Source organism: Mercenaria mercenaria, chromosome 11, assembly GCF_021730395.1.
Source record: "Mercenaria mercenaria strain notata chromosome 11, MADL_Memer_1, whole genome shotgun sequence".
Lineage (NCBI taxonomy): Eukaryota > Metazoa > Mollusca > Bivalvia > Venerida > Veneridae > Mercenaria > Mercenaria mercenaria.
The window spans coordinates 58,542,011-58,567,151 of NC_069371.1; positions in this window are offsets into that span (position 1 = coordinate 58,542,011).

The window sequence follows — 25,141 nt, forward strand, 5'->3', positions numbered from 1 at the left end:
TCTAATTTTGTATTTATATTGAGTGTAGACACGGATCATACTGTAACTCACGTAGCAGATGATAGTATGTGGATGATTTTAAAGGTGATTTTCTCTACACATGTAGATCAGGTGTGTTGAACGCAATAGCCGCTAATCCTTCTATTGTAGAAGCACACCACGGAGTGAACGAGTGCCGTAGGGAATATAATCAAATTTGTTTGGAATACCTTTAAAAAGAACTGCATGTATATTCTTGTCAATCACATAATAAAATTACAATAAAATCTAATAATGCGGTCTTTTTTTTTTTACCACAGTGATCTTTTCTAAATACATTGAAGACCATTTATGAGGAAATAGCGACATAGATACATGTATTTCATTTTTACAAAAACACGGTAACTCACTAATTTGGTGTAAGATTCTTACGTATATGCATGGTTCGTTGTATATCATAGTTTCCAAATAATGAAATTTGATTTTACAGAAAGTTCAAACAGTGAAACTTCGATTTCCACGAGTTCTTAAAGTATGTACAATTTTGGCATTGTGCTTTCAATAATTAAAAGACATGTACAAATTTTAAATTTAAGTGTCAAGTAATGTATAGGGCCTATTCCTGTACGGATCATCAAAAGTCCTTCACAAAGGAAAAACATGGGGGCTCTGTGCCCGAGTGGTTAAGGTCACTGACTTCGAGTAACTTTCCACTCACAGATGTGGGTTTGAGCTTCATTTTGGATGTTGAATTCTCCATGTGAGGAAGCCATCCAGCTGGCTTACGGAACTAATGTCCCCGCCCGTGATGAAATAATGCACGGAGGGGCACCTGGAGTCTTCCTCCACCATCACAGCTGTAAAGTAGCCTTATGACCTATAATTGTGTCGGTATATACTACGTTAAACCCAACAAAACAAGTAAAGGAAAAACATGGTGCGGCTTCCTGTGTCAAGGGGAGTTTGTCTGGATCCCGCCAAGGCAACGTGACTGGAGTCTGTCAATCTTTGATTTTTTTTTCAGACAATGTAAACATTTACAACTTATTATTTACTTTTTTTAAGGAACAAAAAATACGAAGAAAAATTAAACATATATGATGGAAAATACAACTGAATACGAAAAATACAGTAAACAATTCAACAGTATTCTATCAATATAAACGACCGAAAGTGAGAAGAAAACGCGCACCTCCTTTTTAGCATCAAAAGTATCATCATATTGCAGTATTTAATAAAATTTTATAAAAATGCCTGCGATAACAATTACATTAAAACTTTAAATCATTTAGTCGAATAAAACATTCAAGTAACTAAAATCAAAATGGCCATATCTTTCGCAGAAGCGGTTGTTCCAGAAACGTTGATTAATATGGCCAGGTGAGTGTATTTCCGCGGTCATCGGTTAGTTTTCTGAAAGGTTTATCTTATTTTTGTCACTTTTGGCTGGAAACAACAAGTGACTCACTGAGACAGGAGCCCACTTATGTACTCTTCCAGTCACAAACACTTGTTTAGTGCTATTCTTTGCCAATAATGTAAACACTTCTGTACAATTTGTATAAGGGACTTCTGATTTTGTAGAATTTTGATAAAAATGGTAACATTTTTGTGTAAAAAGGCTCCTGATTACGTTGATATTGGTGTTGGTCAAGCAAAGGAGGCACGCGTTCCATTTTTCACGTCTTTGGTATGCCGCGGCTGGAAGCGGACGCTCTACCAGTAGGCTGTCGAGGTGGTCCAAGAGTGGCCTTGACTTACGAGATAGGGACCTGGAATTTGAGCTCAACACTGACACTTTGCGGTTAACGTTTATGACAGATATAAAAATGATTAATCCATGCATGTTCGACGGAAACTTTTGTCCAGGCAAAATCGGCCGTAGGCACGCACATACACCAAACAACCATTTTTGCAACTATGCCGGGCTCGCCGCAAGTGGACTCATGGGACTTGTCAAAAAATAAAGATGCTCCGTCAACGGGAGCTGCAAAAACAAATTGTACCTTTACTCATTTAAAACGTTTGTAACGTGATTTAAAGCTACTTGCTAGAAAATCATACACAATATTGAAAAGGTAATTGTGCCTGAACTAAGGCAGTGAAGCAAAACGCAACTATTGTTTTTGTGTAGGAAGTCGCCATCTAACTCGTAAATGCTTTGATCTTATATGTCTGTGCTGACTCATCTATAACAAGAAGTTGTTTTAGATAACAAGTGTGAGCATTTCTCCAGAAACATGTTGCGTAAGATCCGAAAAAAAAAACACTTTTTTTCAGCTACATCGTTTCTTCTAACGACATTATCATCTAGGCGTTCAAGCATTTCAACTGTGGCTTCCAGAGTTTTAATTAGTATGTCATATTCACAACAGCTTCAGAATTTACCAGTCTGTTGTATATATAATCACGAGACTACATTGTATTTATATTTTTGTATTTATATGTATGTATGACGATGTATTATGTACAAGTCAATAAAGTATATGTTCTGTTCTGTAATCATGACATTCCGAACATCTGCTTTGATATACGATGCAGACGAGAACACATAGTATTTTGTATTCTATTTAGATTTTAATGTCATGTACAAAGCTTCGGTTAGATGAAACTGAACTTTATAAATCTTAGATACTATGGCAACAACAAATCTTTAAGTGGCGCGAAAGACTCACTCTTCAAGTTTGGATTTTCTGTTATTATTTCTGATCCTTTGGAAGTTATGTTCAATGCTTCCAAAGGATCTTCTTATGTATTAAATGTATTAAACATCGCAGCAGCAGATTCTGTTATATTATGTGGAAAGTGAGATGAGCGCGAGGAATGCATTTTTCATTACTTCTCCTGGACAGTTTCGGTCGAACAGTCTGCTTCTATTTTGCTTAGTTGTTTTATGGATTTTTTTCAGAGTTTGCCTTTTTTTCTCTCAATACTAACTATACAAATAACTATATAGTGAATGTAAATATTCAATGATGAGGTGTTTATAATTTGGAGTAAGTGGGGTTATCAATCTGGTGGCTGAGTTATTTACGGTTCTTCGTTAGGTAAGGTAAGGTAGGCCTACAATACAGAGAGATTTTTATCGTTTATTATTCTTATATTAAGGTACTTCCGCAAATTGAAATTAGAAATTTATGTGAAAAATCAGAATCCTCGAAACAGCTTTCGAAATGCAAGGACATAAAATATATATGATAAAAGTTGAAAAGATATATCTGTAGGTAAACTTGCGAGCATGAAAGCTACGCTGAACCCTATCTCCACAGTGCTTTGGAAGAAAATGAATGAACATTTTTGGTGCAAAATTTTGGTATCGTATGCAACCTAAATTGCTATAAAATATTTATTTTCAAATCAAAGAAATGCCAAAATAGTGCACACGAGCGTTACTTTTTCAAGAAAATGTCGTTAAACATTCTAATTCGCAAAACACGTGCACAATTTTTCTAAAATATTTCGCCGCCATGTTTATTTCAAGGAATAAAATATATGATTGTTCTTTTACCTCAGATTTCCTTACTGAAATACGTATGTCTTCTTATTCACGGCTAGAGATATCCATTTAGTATAGTTTTTCACTGTCCGATCTCCTTAATCTGTTACCGATCCTTCACATTTAAAAAATAAACGCAATGTGTAATGATAGTTTTTCGCTTTACACACCTCTCTTGGACAAGAAAGCCGTTTCACTTAAAATTTGTAAGCATACGCTGGCAAAATATAAATGAAAGATCGGAAACTTTTTCTAAAATAAAGTTGAATTTCAATCATTTTCAAAAACTAGAAATATTGCACATTGTGTTGATTTATAAATAAAACAAAAATCACCAAAATAAAACCATTTTAGAACTTTTCGGGAACTATACGTTTCGGCGAACAACGCATTTCAAGATGACACAAAACTGATATCTCTTCGTAAACAATGTCAAAGTTCACCTGAGGAACATTGCTGAAAAAGTAAAAGTGCTTACTTGTTTCAGTTTTACGTCCTGTAGAAAACAATCAACTTTCAACTTTAAATGCATATATGTTCTATAAATTATTCCAATATAAAAAAACAGTCCGACCTTTTCCGTGAGAAATAAAACGAAGCAAATTTAACTATTTGTTTACACTTCAACCATGTGAAATTAAAGGCATGTACTAGCACGAGACTCCCGTGCATTTTGAACCTCGTGGTGAATAAACTGAATTTACTTTAAAGTATGGTGTCTCAGTTGAGCCAGTTATTTGTTAATTTCAGAGAACATACATTAAAGAAGTGTTTATGAGATTATGCATGTGTACGAATATCTACTAGTCTACTTTATATTAACGACGATAGAAAACAAGTGTGCACTCGGCAAATAGCAAGTCTATTATTTTCAGGTGTATACTGAACACTGATCCCAATATTCGTAATTTTCAGATAAAGAACTCGTTATCCTTGGTTTCGTAGACAGTCTTAGTGCTGGACCGCTGCTTCCGCTGTCAACACCGCAGTAATCACTAATGTAAAGTTCAATCGATTGCATTTTGTAAAATGTTTCGTAGTTATCTACAATTGTATATAAATTACAATGTATATTACCTCCTAACATATTTGGCTGTACATTTTTTCTGCGATTTATTACATGCTGTATAAATTCTCAAATTGTATAAAAAGTCGAAAGATCAAAATTGGTTAGTTTACGACGCATGAAATCACTATACACATCGAACTTGTTCCCGACCAGTATGCGGAAATACTGTGGCCAAATGTTTCAAGATTGTCTAAAAATATTTGCATATTTCGTGATAAAGCAAATATTTCGACTGTTTTTTATAATTTATAAATATACATGTGTGAGAAGGTTACGTTAAGTAATTTCTGTAGTTACTGCAGGAAGTGCCGAAAATTCCATTTCCACCAAATTTTCCGTGAGATAAGCAGCGCGTAAGTATATAAATTCCACAATAATAAATTAAACCTTTCTTACACTTGCACAATCCTTGAAAAGAATTTTGGATCGTTGCCAAATCTTGTTCACATTAAGTCTGAGACTACTCTTACAATTTTAGGCAGTTTGGTACACCACACATAGAAAATCATTGTCCGCACATTGCACTACTTTTATGTATGCTGAAAATAGCAATATGTACAGATTTATTTTCGTTTTAATACATGAGGTGGTCAGATTTGAAAACAGATTTTGTACTAAGTTTAGTTCTATTCAGTAAGACAATTCTCTTATGCACTAATTGAAACTTTGAACTAACTTTTGCCATTCATGATTTTTTAATAAAGTATTTTGAAAGGATTTATAAATCTAACCAAAAATTTGGAAAGATACAGGTAAAATATCTTCTTTGTTTATTTCCGAATTTTAGTTTTACTTTTTATACAGCTACTTTGAGTTCAGGTCTTGCAAACTGAGCTGTATTTGTACTCTGGAACAGCTGCATTTGAAAGCTTTTGTTCACAATATTTTCACACCTCAAATGCACAGGCACTTGGTTGCACTGATGGTATGTTGAAAATTCGCTTTTTAAAGAATCTTAAAAATTTGGTCTCAGGATAGATATAAAGATAAGGTATTGCACTCCGCCATTATCGGCCATTATCGGCAACGGAACTACGGTCGACTGGTTTTGCAAACGGTAGTAAGCCACTAATTTATCGTGGCGTGGTAACTAGAACTACCTAACTTATTTCATGCGTTAATATTACATATTAACTCTGTATTACTAAAACAGATCAATGGAAAAGACTGTAAAACGAACTGGAGTACATGTCGATTTTTGCCTACAGAGCCAGAACCTAACACAGACACGTCGACAAAGATTGTACAAGAATTATCATTACAATTTTCACAGAATTCATGATGGACCTCCAGAAAATTTATAATTGTAACATGACATCACCGTACGTTAGGGATTCTAACTGACCAATCAGAGAGCTGCATTTTCGAGTACATGCCAGTTTCTACTTGGGTATAACGAAGTATATTTACAATGAAAATAAAGTAACTAGAAATAAATATCACACTATTTTAGATATCAATTAAGATTTTTCAATGCATATGCTTCAGACGATGCAACAAACAACAAAAACTTTGAAATTTTTTTCAAATATTATATGGATTTAATACCTTTATTTTAGTTTAAAGTTTGAGATTTTACAAAGGGGTCTACGATAAAGTCCGAGTGAAATGTAATAATCACCAAAGTGGAAATAATTATCATTGCGCAATGTTTTGGACATGATAAAATTATGAATGGTAATAACTGATTTGGTCTATTGCTGTACAGTTATTTTTTCCTGTCTCTTGACATGGTATTTTTAAAACATCTGATGTTGTTGGAGGAATACATAAGGTGTGCCTGCAGGTATAACTTCATTAGACACCTGGGTAGAACCACCAACCTTCCATGTACCAGGATAAATTTTTCAAGCGAAAGATTTCTACACCAAAGCAGGACTTATAATCCACACTGGTGAAGAGCATGTAAATGTTACTCCTCAGTTATGATGATAGTCTGTGTAAATATTTACTTACCAGCAATATGTAGGGTTATGGAATAACCTTTTTGACATTTCACTGGTTTAAGACCACAAACACTATAATAATCTATTTCATTTTCAAATTTAAAATTATAAATCCGTATTTAAACAAATCAGCACTTTATCTTAAAGAAAAACTGACTTCAAAAACTTAAAATTCTATAGCCTTCTGAACATTGCCTCCATAATATCTGAAATTTCCATCGATAAAATGGATATTCTCAAATTGCTAGCTAACCTAAAACCAGACAAAGCTGCAGGACCAGACCATTTTTGTCCAGTTGCCCCCAGGAACTTAATGATGAAATTGTTGATGTTCTACTGGTAATCTTCCACATTTTTTCTTCTCAGGCACTGTTCCACAAAATAGAGATAAGATTTTGTTTGTCCTCTATTCAAGAAGGGGGACCCACATGACTTGGCAAATTATCTGTTATATCATTCACTGTGTAAAACACTAGAACACATCTATGCATCCGATGTCTCTGTCCATCTTTCTTAACGTAACATTCTTTATGACCTCCAGCATGGCGTTCTGAAGGAGATATTGTAAAACTCAACCAACTGAGTTAATAGGTGAGCTGATTAAACAGCACTTCAGTCGTAAACAAACTGACTTAATTGTACTCGACTTCAGTAAGACTTTTGTTAAGATCATGGTGTCTGTCCCACAAGTCATCAAGCGGTATTATGCATTTCTACTTGATAGAAAGTCAATTTGTAGTTTTTGAGGGCGAAATTCCAAAGAAGTACCAATGGCATCTGGGTTTCCACAAGGTTCCATCCTTACACCTCAGTATTTTCTATTTATATTAGCGATCTCCCATTTTCAATCAAGTCTCAAATCCGACATTTTGCGACGATAATGTAGTATACATATACCTTATTATGATATCAATTCTGTGGATGGAAACAAAATCCTCCAGGAAAATCTTAACAAGCTAGAACAATGGAAAATAAGTGGGACATGGAGTTTAATCCTTCTAAATTAGGCACTACATGTCACAAAATCAAAGCTGTCATCAAAACCAAATATTTACTCCATGGCTATATTTTATAGTTAATTGTCAGTGCAAAATAGTGTGACAGATGTAAAATATCACTTAAATATCTTTAAATGCTAATAAACGCTTAATTTCATAATCATCGCAACAACAAATGAAAACGTCAAAACATAAGCATACAAATACTTGTCCGTCCACAGCTAGAATATGCATATACCATCTTGTCCCTAAGTAATACTATGGAATAACCTTGACCTTGTACAATAACCTGACCACAAAGTTTCAGATGTACTGTGGAATAATCTTGACCACCCTGACCTTGCAGCTTTCAAAGTGGTTGTAGCAACCATAAAGTATATGTACTAGACCAGAGTGCTATGGGTTTTTTATCTTTTAATGCTTATTCTTTTTTAATCACACTTACCATGCTAACATTCCTTTAGCCTTTTCATTTTAGCTGATGTCGGACCCAACAGTCTTTTAGAACTCTTTTTCAACATAACTAGCAAGTCGACGTGTATCCCATGTCTCTATCAGTCGAGAGATGACTTGACATTATGAGAGAGAGAGAGAGAGAGAGAGAGAGAGAGAGAGAGAGGGAGGGAGGGGGAGAGAGAGAGAGAGAGAGAGATTTTTAATACCTGCCTGCAGCCACTTATGAAGTATATACCTACCTTTCATACAGAAATACATTTTCAATTTTTATAAATTAAATATCTGACATGTGCATTGTGAATAAGTTCTTTTTCTATAATTTAATGTTGTGAGCTTGTTTTTGACCTTGTGTAACATTTTTATTACATAGTTTAAAAAAAAAAGACAACAGTCTTGATCAACTCTCAAAAGCCGGAAATAATTTAGTGGTTCAAAACCTTTTCATTACCCGTCATACACCGGTCATACACTTCCGTTGCCTCGTCAGATATATAGGCTGAACACCACTAAATCCAGCGTTCTTATTTCATAAAAATCCACTCACTTCATAACGGTGTTTCGACATTTTTGCATTCAGATTCAGAGACTAATCCATAAGAACTAGATCGCTACTTAGAAACAAGAAAAGCTTATTTTATATAAATCATCTTAAATAACTCTGATTTACACTTGCTTCTAATTCCTTGGACAAAATTTAGCGCATTTTTATGTTACTACATGTCGTAGAACATGCCGATTTCATTACTATTGCAAGTGATCATCTGAAAGCGTAGAAAATTAGCACTTTCTCCAGAAACATCATAGGAAAGGAAAAAAGATTATACTTTTATATTGGACACTTTACAACTGCGGATTACATTCTATTGAGATATAGAAAATGTTATTCATATTTGCATTATTCTAGGTCACCTAGACGACAAGATTCTATTTTTGGACAATAATAGGAAAGTTACATCATTGTACCCAAAAAATATAATTAGCCTGTCCTATTTTTCCATTAATTTGATTACTATCTCGGAAGGTTACTTACCTATTTAAATCGTTACGATTTGTCATTTGTCATCAAAACATGTTAATTCAAATTATTAGAAATGACATCATTATTACAGTACCCCATCCCAGAAAATATGCAAAAATTTAGCAATTGCTGCAAGCAATATTTAATATTTTACCTTATTCGTGGAATTTACATTTACCATCCATTTAATCGTTACGATGTTTGTCATTTTCATTCAGAAACATGTTAATTTCAATATTATTTAGACAATGAAGTGCTAAAATGCGAGAAAAGACATTTACTAGGTCCTAAAAACGAACCAAAATAGTGCCACCTGGTCGAAAATTCGATCTAAATTCCAAAAACACAAGAAATTTAAGCGTTTTCAGCCATTTGTTACCGTTTTACATCATAAAGAATAGATTAATGGCATTTCCAATCATTTTCGAGGGCTTTCAGAAAATAACATGTATTGCCCCTTATAGGCTGAACACCACTAAATCCAGCTGTTCTTTATTTCATATAAAATCCACTCACTTCATAACGGTGTTTCGACATTTTCTAGCATATCAGATTTTCAGACACTTATATTCCCATAAAGAACTAGATCGCTACTTTAGAAAAACAAAAAGAAAAGGGGCTGTTAACTTTTATATAAGAAAACTACAGTTCGTTAAATACAACCTGCTGAATTTACTACTTTTCGCTTCTTTCAATTTCTCTTTTCGTGACATTAAATTCTTACGCCGCCATTTTTATCTAGCATGCGATAGGAACATGCCGATTTCATTACAATGCAAAGTGATACATACTGAAACGCGGTAGGGTAAAAGTAAGCACGTTGCTGCCGAGAAAATGCACTAGGAAAGGAAAAAAGATTAGTACTATTTATATTTGGACTACTTGTGACTAGACCTGCGGAGGCTTACATTCTATTTGGTAGTGATCAGCCTTATAAGAAAATTTATGTCTTATTTTCCATGAATTTTGCATTCATTCTAAGGTACACCTATTTCACATGATTTACTTTGTTTTGGTACAAAAATATTGAGAAAATGTAGAGAAAATGACATATTCATTACAGGTCACCCCAATCCCAAAAATATGCGAAAATTTAGCCCTGTGCAAGCAATATTTCAATTAATTTTACCTTATTCGTGGAATTTACATTTACATCACTTTATTCGTTACGTGATTTGTCATTTTCATTCAGAAACATGTTAATTTCAATATATATTTAGACACCTTGAAGTGCTAAAATGCGAGAAAGACATTTCATAGTCCTAAAACGAACACAGATATGTGCACCTGGTCGGAAAATTCGATCTAAATTCAAAAACACAAGAAATTTAAGCGTTTTCAGCCATTGTTTCCGTTTTCACATAAAAGAATAGATTAATGGCATTTCCAATCATTTTCGAGGGCTTTCAGAAAATAACATGTATTGCCCCTTATAGGCTGAAAAACACTAAATCCAGCTGTTCTTTATTTCATATAAAATCCACTCATTCATAACGGTGTTTCGACATTTTCTAGCATATCAGATTTTCAGACACTTAATTCCATAAAGAACTAGATCGCTACTTTAGAAAAACAAAAAGAAAAGGGGGCTGTTAACTTTTATATAAGAAAACTACAGTTCGTTAAATACAACCTGCTGAATTTACTACTTTTCGCTTCTTTCAATTTTCTTTTCGTGACATTAAATTCTTACGCCGCCATTTTTATCTAGCATGCGATAGGAACATGCCGATTTCATTACAATGCAAAGTGATACATACTGAAACGCGGTAGGGTAAAAGTAAGCACGTTGCTGCCGAGAAAATGCACTAGGAAAGGAAAAAAGATTAGTACTATTTATATTTGGACTACTTGTGACTAGACCTGCGGAGGCTTACATTCTATTTGGTAGTGATCAGCCTATACCTTATATGTAATAATATACCAAAACCTAAAATTTTAACTTTTTTAATAAAAGGGATTCACTTACAGTAAATAATGTTTTTGAATACAGGGAGCACTGGTGCACGTATTAAAACCAACAAACAGTAGGTACAGAAAAATACTATCAGTGCAACCAAGTGCCTGTGCTCAAATGAAGGTCACTCTAAATTCAAGATGGCGGAAGTACCTTAAAACATTGTGAAAGTTGAATAAAAAATATCTTATTTCTCCAAAATAGCTTCATGCAATAATTAACAGCACGTTTCATGTCGCTGAACGTCAAAATCCATGTTTCGTGTAAAAAAAGAACACAGGCACGAGCTTTTTAGATATATATGCTAGAGTTGTCTCGCTGTGCAAATGGGGTGCAAAATTATGACGAAACCCCATTCCAACCCTCCAAAACGTCAGTGAACATAGCCTGCTGGTACCGTTATGTGTACCTTTTGGCACGGAAGTGTTTGTGTTTCCATGGGCTATTCAATCCTGGGGATCTGCTACGCTAAAATGTTACGGTTTGTACGTGACAAATTATAATGCGGTCTATCAGAATGACATGTACAACATCATTTGCAACAAGACAAGCAAACAATGTATATGATTCTTGGTCCAGGCTGTAATACGTACCTTCTTACGTATTTTAAAAACAATGAAAAATCCTGTTAGCCTTTTCGGTCCTGAAAAATGTGGAACCGCTCGAGCAGTTTTTATTATAGGAGTCCAGACTAAGAGCTTTGAATAACAGCTTTCACATTATTTTCAGTGTAATATCTCAATAACCAACCATATACCAGTAGGCGTGGCTTGAATATAATGCATGCATGCGACTGACCAGAGTTGGTTAAACGAACCAAACTCAATTTTTAGCTATTCTTGTGTACAGCAGTTACAAAGGGTGGATGTGTAACCTCCCCGCTTTGTGAAGCAAATGTGTGAACACGTGATCATTGCTTTTAATGTGTATTGCAGAAGACAGGTGACATAATTACTGTTGAAACTTCGAGTTTCATTTTTAATGCTTTCTACATATCGAAATTTCGGCTTGGCTTGTATAATCGGTATACATGAGGGAAATGTTACTATCATACTATGTTTGTATAGACTATGTTTTGATGCTAACAAGACATTTCGACCCCAAGACATTTCAACCCCAAGGGACAATTCGACCCCAAGACATTTCAACCCCAACTCCTTGGACATTTCGACCCCATTCAATGATATGCATGAAAACATCTAAGAATGCCGTCATTATTATAATTAAGCTTTAATCTATAGATAATTGAGCAATTTCAAAATGTAATTACGCTTAATTACCAATTAAAATGTTAAAATAAGGTTATTTTCGCAAATGAGATTTTTTTACGAAAATGAGCCATATTTGTCTATATTTCTTTATTTTCTAAAATTCTTTTTTTAATTTCTTAAAGACTATATTATATATTGTATATATTACTATATTAATATATCTTAGTACATGTCTTCATATGAAAAATGAGTGATTTTTATCTCACAAAAACGAAATAATCATCATTTATAAATTATTCTTTTATTAACGAAAATAACGGGATTTATGTATCAGCCGCTTTTTTTACGTAAATAATCTATGAAATCGTTCTGATTATCAATCTTAAAATAACCTTCATATAACATATTTTCATACTAGGTGTTTATTTATTTTTTAAAATCATCTTAAAGAATATTTTAGTACACAGCTATATTCCAAAAAAATAAAAAAGATTTTTAAATCATGTGGCGATTGCGCTGATTTTAATTATGAAAATAACTTTAATTAAGTCACATCTTTCTTTCTTTCTTTCTTTCTTTCTTTATTTATTTATTTATTTATTTATTTTTATTTATTTTTTTATTTTTTTGGTGAAAGATATATGCATCTCATTTCGATGGGATTCAACCAAATATAAATAATTATAATGTAACTCAAAGAAGATTAAGATGTCACCATCTTCATTATATTGATATTTAAAATAATTATCAGAAAAACGTGATATATATGCAGAAAGATCCAGGTTATGCATTTCAGTTAATGGGAATAAGAATTACTTCTTTTGGGGTAATTGCTACTACAAACAACATATCACTTTTGATTCGATTATCACACCTTGATAAATTGTTTGTTGATATACAGCACGTATATATTTATCAGTTTCAGTTTCAGTTTATTGGCAATCAGCAATACATTTGCCTTTGGCCATTTACAAATATAAAAAAAAAAAAACTTATGGCAAAGACAATCATACACGAGAAAGTGAACATATATACAGAAGACAAAGAACAAAACAGAATAATTGTATTCGATCAGAAGACAAGTAGATTTTCAAGAGTATTCTTTCTTACAGTTAATGCTTCTTTAATATATTTTGCAAGACTATATATACATCTTTTACTACTAGATGACATTAGTGTATTAAACTTTCGCACAGTAGGCCATGGGCATCGACCCAGGTATTTGGATCTTATGGAACTATAACGTGGACAACATAATATGAAATGGTATTCTGACTCGATAACATTTTGATTGCATAATTTACATAATCTATTATTCCTTTCTACATTAACATATCTTCCTAGCTCTATCTCTAAATTATGTGAACATAATCGTAAACTAGTCATTTGTTTCCTTAGGTTGTCATTTGATATGACATCTAAATACTTTTCAAAACAAAATGCAGTTTTATATTTACAATAACTATCTAATTTTGAAATGGCATTAATATTAACACTCCAATCTTGGACAAATTGGTCCCTTATTCTTGTTTTTAACAAATTATAATAATTTACACTGGTATCAAAGAGAAGTCTGATATTCGAATATCCGAGGTGATCAATGATAGAATTAATTCTGCTAGCCCAACAAACAGTATTAACATTATTACATAAATCATTATACATGTGATAAATAGGTAATTCGTTATTTTTCATAATTTTTAACCAGAACTTAACAGCTCTTTCCTTACAAATAACTGATAAAGGCACGCGTCCAAGTTCGCCATATACAGCATAGGTAGGGGTTTGCCTTTTAACACCCAATATATATTTACAAAAACGAATGTGTAATTTATCTACCTCTTTGTAATTATAAACACCCCATACTTCGCATCCATATGTTAAAATAGGAACAATCATAGAATCAAATAAAGATAACTTTGTTCTTATATCAAGACTAACATTATCAAAGACATTTAAGAGATTTATATGCTCTAAGGGCTTGATCATGTAGTGCTTTAACAGCATTTGCCATGCTACCAGTGTAGGTGAATTTAATTCCAAGATATACAAAATTATCAACAATTTCAATTCTTTCATTATCTATATAAAAGTCAGGATAAACATTTTGTTTCCTTTTTTCAAACACACATATCTTCGTTTTACTAACATTGATTTTTAAGCCCCATTTTACAGAGTAATGATGTATAGCATCTATTTGTGACTGCAGACTATTTTGATCAGTAGTGAACAATACTATGTCATCAGCAAATAAGATCATGTACATAGACAATAGTTCAAAATCTTTTTCAGTTAATGCATTAAAATTCATATTTTCAGCAATATCATTTATAAAGAGTATAAAGAGCAAGGGAGATAAGGGCTCACCCTGTTTTAAACCGATAGTTACATTGAAGAAGTCAGAAATATTCATATTACTTGACATTTTTACACACGCTTGAACATTACAATATATACATTTTAACATGTTAATCATTTTACAGCTAATACCTGATTGTATCAATTTAGTCCATAAAGCATCTCTGTTAACTGTATCAAAGGCCCTTTGGTAATCAATGAAAATGCACCATAATTTTGACTTTCTAGATAAAACCTTTTGTATAATAGCATGTAATAGGAAAATAGCATCTGTTGTAGAACGCCCATCACGGAAACCATATTGAGAGTCATTAAATACATTTTCTTGTTCACACCAGTTATTGATACGGTTTCTTAATACTAATGAAAATATTTTTCCAATAACGTTTATTAATGTGATACCTCTATAATTCGAAGGTATATCCTTATCACCCTTCTTATATATTGGGACAATAACTCCCTTAGACCATGCCTCAGGGTATACACAGTTATCATAAATGTAATTAAAAATGGTACATAAATAGGGAGATATAACATTATTTGCATCAATAAAGAAATCAGAAACATTATTATCATAGTCACAACTTTTATATCTCTTAAGAGAACATATTGTTTTTTTAACTTCTTCTGCAGAAATGGCTCTATCAAGATATTCCACATTTACAGCTTCATCACGTTCCGAATGAAATAGATCATTCATGAACTGATTTTGAGTATCATCTGATATATTTTGAAAATGATTTTTAAACTCATCAAGGCTAACATTAGAATTGAAACCATTAGCAGATCTAAATTTCTTGATATATTTCCAAAACTTGCGAGGAGACGTTTTGCTAATATTAGCCATCTTGACTTTTTCTCTATTAAAGAACTTGTTTTTAGCCAATCTTTTTACTTTAATGAATTGTTTTCTACAATTTATCATGGATAATTTATTTTCCTCCGATCTTATACGAGCAAAACGTCTCTTCGAATCATGGAACATCTTTTTAGCATATTTACACTCATCATTAAACCATAGCGACTTTCGCTTCTTTTGTTTAGGACGATTATTATATGTTTTACCATAACATGAAAATGAAATATCATAGACAGTATCAGAAAAGCATTGCATACACTGATCAATATCGTATACACCTTGTAACAGGTTATCATTTATTTCGTTAAAACTGTTACATTTGCTATGCAACAGATTTAAAAACTCTTCATTTTCTGACGAGTTCCATACAATTTTATCAAATTCTACATAATCGTTCGGTATATCTTTTATACAACCACAAGAGAAAATGTTAAAGGACAATGGTCAGAATATTCATTAACATCAAAAACAAACATATTAGAGATATTCTTATAACTATCAAGGTTTGAAATTACGTAGTCCACTAAGCTAGATACTGGTTTATTTCTATATACTGAATTGTAAGTACATTTACCATCGTCTTTTCTACCATTCAAAATACAAAGATTATTTTCCTTGCAAAGAGTCAATAATTTCGACCCATAATTATTAAACCCATTATCCCGATTTTCTCGCACAGGTAAATCAGCTCCAGATATACCTGTCTCAGGTAAATCGACATAACGGCTCAAATTAAGGTCAGTAATGTAATCCGGATAAATTCCCGTTCGGCTATTCAGGTCACCTAATAAATAGATATCTCCTTTATTACAATATTTACGTATTTCAGTATTCAAACATTCAAAGAAATCAAAATCATACAGAATAGAATTAATATTTCGGTATACAGCGGAGTCTTCCGGCGGAATATAACAAATGCAGAAATAAGTATCACTGTTAGACTTCAAGCAGAGTTTATCAATTTTAAACCAGATAAAACCTCTATGATCAATGTTTAATAATTGTATATAGTTTTTGTAATAGCTTTTATAATATACAATTACTCCTCCGCTGTAGCGTTTAGCCTTAGTATTAGATTTCGGACGTGGACAATTAAAGCAATCATAACCGTCAATATTAACGTTTTTACTAGAAGCATTCCAAGTTTCATTAAACAACAGAAAATCAAAATCACAACCAACCAACCAACCAAGTTTATTATTATTTTGTTAATGATATAGTTGATAATATTGATATGAATTCTTTGACTGAGAATGACTTAGACTTATGTTTTATTTTCCCTTTTTATTGATGACTTAGAGCTGTTTTTGGAACAGGATGTAAACTGTGGTCTTAAAATCAACGATATTGTTTTAATACTGTTACTTTTTGCAGATGATATGGTTATCCTTGGAAATTCAGTTAAAGAAATTAACGAAAGTTTAAAATTGTTGAATGTATATTGTAAAAAATGGAGTTTAGAAGTTAATGTAGAAAAGACTAAAGTAATGGTGTTTCGAAAACGAGGTGGAATATTACATAATGAGGAATTTTTGTATAATGGTAGTAAACTTGAAGTTGTAAATGATTTCAATTACCTTGGTACAGTTTTTAACTATACAGGAAACTTTGCATTAAATCAAGAACATTTAGTTGGCAAGGCCTTGAAAGCATTAAATACTTTATTATATCATTGTTTTAAGTATAAACTTAAACCAAAACTACTTTGTCAGCTGTTTGATTCCGTTGTAGGGTCTATCTTAAATTATGCATCAGAAATTTGGGGTTGTAGTAAATCTAAAGAAATAGAAAGAATTCATCTTAAATTTTGCAAGAAAATACTTAACGTCAGAATGAATACCTCTAATGCAGCTGTTTATGGCGAACTTGCTCGTTACCCTTTGTACATTTCGAGATATGTTAATATTATGAAATATTGGTTTAAAATATTGAATACTGACAATATTATTCTAAATGAAGTGTATAAAATAGCATATATTGATTGTATTAATGGAAAACGTAACTGGGTGACAGATGTAAAAAAACTTTTATTTGATTATGGATTCAATTATGTCTGGGAATATCCTCAAAGTGTTTATTGTGACATGTTTATAATGTTATTTAAACAACGTCTGGTTGACAGTTTCATTCAAAGATGGCATGCTGATAAGCAAAATAGTTCTGTGTTAAATCTTTACAATAATATAAAACCAGTATTTAAATGTGAAACGTATCTAGATATTTTACCATGCAACTTAAGACATTTCCTTAGTAGAATCCGAGTGTCTTCACACTCACTACGAATACATACTGGCAGATATGGTATAAACAGAATAGAAAGAAATGAGCGTTATTGTACTTATTGCAACACACGTGATATTGAAGATGAATTTCATTTTATAATTAAGTGTCCATGTTATTCTGATATAAGAAAAAAATACATTAAAAGTTATTATTATACAAGACCGAGTATGCAAAAATTTATTGATATGTTAATGTCTGATAATAGATCAATATTACTTAACTTGGCGAAATATATTAAACTAGCTCTTACTCATAGAATATCATTGTTACACAATTAATTACATTTCATCCTCTGTATTGCTTTCTTTTCATCTTTTGTTATTTAGATGCAGCAACTGTTAATATTTGATACTGTATTACTTTCATAGTCATAGTGACATAGGAATTGGCTGTAAATTTAAATTTGTATGTATTTATGATGATGTACATTGTACAAGTCGAAATAAAAGATTCTTCTTCTTCTTCTTATTGTCAAAATATCTTATTTTATTTGCAGACGATATTGTTTTATTCACCACTGACCCAAAGAGTCTGCAAGCGCAAATTGACAGTCTATGGCTCTATTCTGTTAAATGGGGCTTAGAAATTAACATAGATAAGACTAAAATCTGTATTTTTGAGAAACGAAAATGCAATCATAACGTAGAATTTTTCATAAATGATAAAAAAGTTGAAATTGTTGACAGTTTTATTTATTTAGGAATTAAATTTACACGTACAGGAACTTTCAGAGATGCTGTTAAGCTTCTACATGATCAAGCTCTTAGAACTTATTTTAATCTTCTGTCCTTATTTGATCGTGTAGATATGGATGTTAAAACAAAATTGTCTTTATTTAATTCAATGGTCCTACCTATTTTACTATATGGCGCAGAAGTTTGGGGTGTCTACAAGTTAAAAGAAATTGACAAGTTACATGTTCGGTTTTGTAAATACCTCTTGGGTGTTAAAAGTCAGACCCCAAATTATGCGGTGTATGGTGAATTAGGGATACTACCTTTGTCTGTTGTTTGTAAAATAAGAGCAATGAAATTTTGGTTAAAGATCATGAAGAACCCTAATACTGCTTTATATGATATTTATCTTGACCAGTGTAGAACTATTAACGGTATTTGCTGGTCAAATCAAATTAACTATATTATAGATCACCTTGGTTACACGGATATACGCATGAACTTTGATAATAATGTGAACTATTTCCCGTTGTTGAAAAACAGATTATATGATCAATTCATTCAAGAGTGGAGTGAATCTATAAATACTATGCCTAAATTGGACAGTTACTGTAAATATAAAACGTCATTCTGTTTTGAGGATTATATTGTGAAATTAAAAAATACTGATTTACGAAAATTGTTTACTTGCATGAGATTAAGTTCACATCAGCTTGAAATTGAGATTGGTAGATATAATAATATAGAAAGAAGTAACAGACTATGTAAGATTTGTAACCAAAATGTTGTGGAGTCAGAATATCATTTCATTCTTTGTTGTAGTAAATATACTGATATTAGAAAAATACACCTTGGTAATACACAATGGCCCACTGTCCAAAAATTTAATAATTTAATGTCTTCAAAAAATGCGAAGGTGCTTGTTAAGCTAGCTAAGTTTATTAAAGAAGCCACGCAATATAGAGTTGATACACTTAAAAACAATACTACATAATGTAACGTAGATTATTGTATATGTTTTGTTTGTTTAGATGTTTCCTAATATTTTTCATACCGAAGAATATTCCTCCGGCCAATAATCGATAGCGGTCAGATTTTCTATATAGAAATAAGAAGGGCATGTACACATTTTACTTAATAACAAAATTACTAAAAATAAGAAACCTTAGGTGCAAACATATTACCAAAGTTCAACATCTGATTTATCACAAAGTTTTTTCAAATTAAATTTTATCTTAATTTTTGATTCGTTCTTCAAATGAAGTTTAATGTCATCATTTCGTCATTTTTCCCCTTCTATTTTCCATATAAAATGTGAAAAAAGTCTCATACATGCGTTTCTTCAAAGCATTTTATTGTATAAAACCATTGATATGAAAGCTTAGGTGCAAGAAGTTTCCTACTCTCATTGAATTTATCTTTTGAATGATATTTATTTCATTTTTGTGAAATAAAAATTTGATTCGTTCTCAGACGGTTTATTTCCACTAATTTGGAAGAAAAATTAACTTCAGCGCGAAGTTGTTGTTGTAGCGTCATAAGCAGACGATATTATTATGTCGCGTGAACATGCGGTATTGTGATCAAAAGGTTAAAGTAATGATTTAATCATTTAATGTAATTTTACTTCGCGAGTAATGCATTTTGTGTTAATATCACAAATTAACAATATAAGAAATGCAATTAGATATTGCAATTAATATTTCGGTTCTAAAAAGAAAGAGATGGCCATTTCTTCTTATGTTGTTGTTCTCGCCTTATTTCAAATACATCTAAATATCAGTGTCAATTATGCCAATTATGTCAATTAAACATTAAAAGAGATAGCTTTTCTATCGGCTCTTGGATCACAAATGCAAACTGTCGGTATTTTTCTACTCAGTTACAGTACAAAAAGGTAAAACAGACAGAAGTCTGTCAGTTGTGTCATCAAATAGCACATGTCTATGTGAAATGGCGTCTTCGTTGCGACCACGTTCTTATATTGACTATAAATTATTAAATGAAGGAGAATCGTTGCCACTAGTTCACAAAACACTATCTTACAACGCAAGGGTTCTTAAAGACACTTATAATGTTGAAAGACTTCTCTGGAGAAGACAGGGCAAGGAACGCAAGGTAAATATTGTTTCATATAGAATTTTTTATATATAATTTACCTAATCAATTTTAGTGTCCGCTTTGATCAAATTAAAGGTGGAAAATATGTCCGGAGTATTTTTGTGTTCAAGAATGTTTTTGCAATGTAAATTATATCTGCATTTAAAACGGAATTGAATTTTACTTCAATAACTTAATGATATATTTTTGTTTTCGTAAAAATTTACCTGGTTTCATGATCTTTTCAGTTATCATAAATATCGTCATGATTAACTTATTTTCATAATTTATTGTACATGTTCAATTCAAAATAATTTTACATGAAACCAATTTCTATACTGTAATCTTATTGAATGATAGTTTATAGAAGTAATAAAATATTGTATGCTCACGCATAAATCCTTTTATTGGACCTGTAATAAAACTTGCCAATTAGGTCTAAATAAGGAACGTTAAAACAACACAGACGTTTATAACACTGATAAGGCTATAATTGCGTTTTGAATTACGGGTATTTTCTTTTTGTAATTACAAGGTATAATTATCATGCGATTTTAATCTTTCGCATATTTTTTATTTTGCAAACAGTTTTTATATATTGGTGGAATAAGTGTAGTTATATTAAAATGAGTAATGTCTGCTTGAATACGACAAAATACCTGTACCACGATGATTGCCACTATTTTTTTAATTTCTTTTTTTTTTTTTAACAAACATACCATAATAATTTCGAATCATTAAACTTCCTATTTTGCCAATATGTTGAATTGAATTACTGAATTGATATACGTATGATGTTCAACCATTTCAGAATAAAAAAAATTAAAAAACTACACCTGTGTAATTATAAATTGTAAACAGCTGTAGTAGACAGCGTTATATAAAACAAATGTAAAATCAGATCATAGTTATTAAATATAAAATAAAAGTCAGATTTTATTTTTCAACGACAGCGTAAATGGGAGACTCCGTAAAAGTATCAATGCTAGTGCTATATAAATATAAAAGGAAGTTTCTAGAGGTACGAACCTCCTTTATTCTAGAGATTAAGGGTCATTTTCATTTCAGATTTGGTTCAAAATGAAAAAAGAAATGACATTATCATCGATATTTGCCTTTAACTTGAATTTAAATGGTTTACAGATAGCAACGTTCACCCGATTTGTTACCTTGTTTTTCGAAAACGCAACTAACAGAGGAACACTAATTATATACTAGGATTCACACACGCAGAAAAGTGTTAAAGATAAATAAAAAAAGTTTAATATTTTGTGATACAAGGGACGTTTGCAAAAACATTTTCTTATACTTAATGTCAGTTTATTGATTATGAAACAATCAGTTCCATGTCGATTTTCAGTATATCTTGTTAAAGAACAAAATTATTATTATTATTTGGACTCCCTCGGTCATTTAGGTTTTGAAAGGGAATGTAAACAATCGGGTGAACGCTGGTATCTGTAAACCATTTAGATCCAAGTTTTAAGTGAACATCGGTTAGTTCCATATGTAATTTCATTTTCACCAAAATTTAAGATGTTAATCCTAAATTCTAGATTCTAGAAATACGTGTCGGACCCCTAGATACTTCCTATATAAATAAAGATATTTAGTGATATGATTTCAACTTTTTTTTCAGGGATACGAATATCTGGTGAAATGGGTTGGTTATGACGTTTCTGAAGCTACATGGGAACCAGAATGCCATCTATCGGCCACTTTAATTTCGCACTACGTTCCGTCATCTGTTGAAGATCATAGGCTCAGACACTTTTCTCTAACCTTTGAGAGAGCGGTACAGGCTAGACTGAAATCTAAAAATCCAACAGTTGTGATGTGCGTTGATCTCGATATTTACCGATATGTATATCTGGTGATTCAACAAAGCTGTGCGAGTTGAATGACTTTAGTTTGTTAGATCTCCCAGATTACTGGTACTATTCCCTGAATAAAGATGGCACCGGAAGAAAGTTGAAATTTCCGATTAAGCTAACCGTTCGTCTCAATGTGAGAAAAATGTATGTTAAAGAAGACGGCAAATTAACATTGAAGTTCATACCACTGGAGCGCTGTCAGCTATACGCTTGCACTGAATCCTGCACTTTATTAGATGTATAAGTGTCTTTGAAGAACATTGACTGTATATAAAACATATCTGTTTGTTGTTTTTGTAAATATTATTGTTTCATGCTTGATGTTGTGAAAAAAATCTGCTTTTAATTTTGCTATCAAATACAAATATATCGAGTTGTGTTTATGAACTACATTATCATGGCTAACACCCCACTGAAACAAATAAATTCAGAAGACATTTTCCTGACCCCAGAGACTATAAAGATAGAAATCCCGATCTGTGTTTTGCGAAACATCGAACCAAATGATGAACTTCTAATAAATATTATAAATAGACACCTGAAATTCTATCAGTTGAAAGATGATGAACGTCTCAAGGCTAGAGTTAGGAATGAAATATATAGGGTTCGGAGAGACTTTAGAAGTATAAGTGGTGGTAAAAAGAGAACACTCTTTGATAAAAAAGTTAAGACATTCACAGTGTATGAGAACGAAATAAAATCTTTTCAACAACAAAGCAACGACCAATCAGTGTTATCCCCAATGATGTCTACACCTCCTCCTGGCCTGTCTAATAGTGGACGCATAAGAATAGACAATTCATCAAAGAAAAATCGCCACAGAGTAGTTCGAAAACTTGAAGAAACGTCCGAAAAAGCTTTAGGTTTTATTGAAACTTTTGGTGTGTTACCAAAACAATTAGTTTGTGAGACATTTTCTGGCGATGAGTGCATAGTGAATGTGAATGGAACTAAAAGTGTCCAGAAATCATATGAAAATATGGCCTCTGTTGAAAAAGAACATGTTAAATCAATGTTAAATGTTTGTGATAGTACACTGATTTCGGATAAAGCATATCATGAAATTGCTATGAAGGTCCCTTCTATGCCAAGAACACACCATCTTATTTCGTGCAGGAATGAAATGAATGACCATTACGACGTTAAACGCACCCCTGGGATGCTTCCGGGGTCATATCTTAGTCTTTCGTCAGAAATAAATACATATCTTCAAAATTTATTAAATGTGCGCGGGTCATTGCCGCAATCTTTAAAGCTTAAAGTGTCAGGTGACGGTGCAGCTGTAAGTAGAGTGTCAAACTTTGTTGTGATATCATTCTCAGTTGTTGATGAAAGTGCGTCTTCCTCTAGTCACAATGATCAACGAGTACTAGCCATTGTAAATTGTTCGGAGAACTATTCAAACTTGCAACAATCTCTAGGCCCACTGTTTGATGAAATTAATGACATTCATTCGAAGGGATTTATTCAATTCAATGACATAGAAATTCCCCTTAAGCTATTTGTTGGTGGTGATATGAAGTTCATCCAGCTCTTAATGGGTCTAAACAGCAGCATTGCTAACTATGCATGCCCTTGGTGTAAAGTGTCAAAGGAATCGCGGGGTGATATATCGTTGCCATGTGAATATTACCACAGTAATGATATGAAAAGAACTGTTAAAGAAATGAAAACGCTAGCATCTTCCGCGTCCTCTAATAATAGATACGGTACGAAACAGCCGCCATTAATAAACATTGAACCCGAGAATTATATTCCGGATGAGCTACATTTGATGATGAGAGTAACTGACATTCTTTTGCGAAATTTAATTGATGATGCAAATTCAAAAGATCAATTCGCAAAGATCTCTGGTGGTGCAACAGACAATCTGTCATTATTAGTCAAGGCGATCCAAGACTGTGGTTGTAACTTTCGCACGTGGATATCAAAATCTGGTGAAATGGAGTACACTTCACTCTCTGGAAATGACAAAAAGAAACTATTGAAATTACTTCCAGAAAAGCTCTTGTTCTGTCTGCACGAAGACACGCGCGACCGTACAATACAAAACAGTGTTTTTCTCCTGTAATTTATATGTTTGTTTATTGTATGCATACACTTTTACTTTTTTGAACTGTATATGTATACATGTATTTGAATCAATTGTTAATATGCCATGTTCCTATTATATTTGTTAATGGCCAAAGGCATGTGTAATGCCGAATTTGCCGAATAAACCTTGAACCTTGAACCTTGAATTAAATTCTCAGTATGTACAAAGCATAAACATGAGATTCACATTCTAATAAATAACAATAATAATAAAGACACATGATCAATATCTGCAGTTCGCATTGCAATTAACAATCAATTAAGCAATTGTGGTGACATCGGATATTTGTGTCAACATTTCCTTTAATTTCGGCGAAAATGTTAAGAAAACAATAGGGAATTAAACAACATATTGCTTATTTTCGCATTTAATGTTATTTTCGTAAGCGATTTTGACGCACGCATCTAAAGACAAGTATTTGCTTTACAGAATATGATTTTTGTTATTTACAAACTGCTATTCTTTTCTGTAAACGACATTCCTCCCAGTTGTAAAATATCAAACACGAAATCCCAGTTACTGCGAAATATAAGAATATGCGAGTATTGTTCTGTTAAATACGGGGAAAAAAGTTATTTATCATATTTCATATCTTTAAGGAAAATGTGGCAGCCGTATTACTTTTTTCTATATTAAATATTTTAGCAAATACACGTGATTTAAAGTATGATTTTAACAAGCGATTTATACAGAGTGCATTTTACTTTTTTTTCTGTATTAAATATTTTAGAAAATACACGTGATTTAATTTTTAAAGTTTGATTTTAA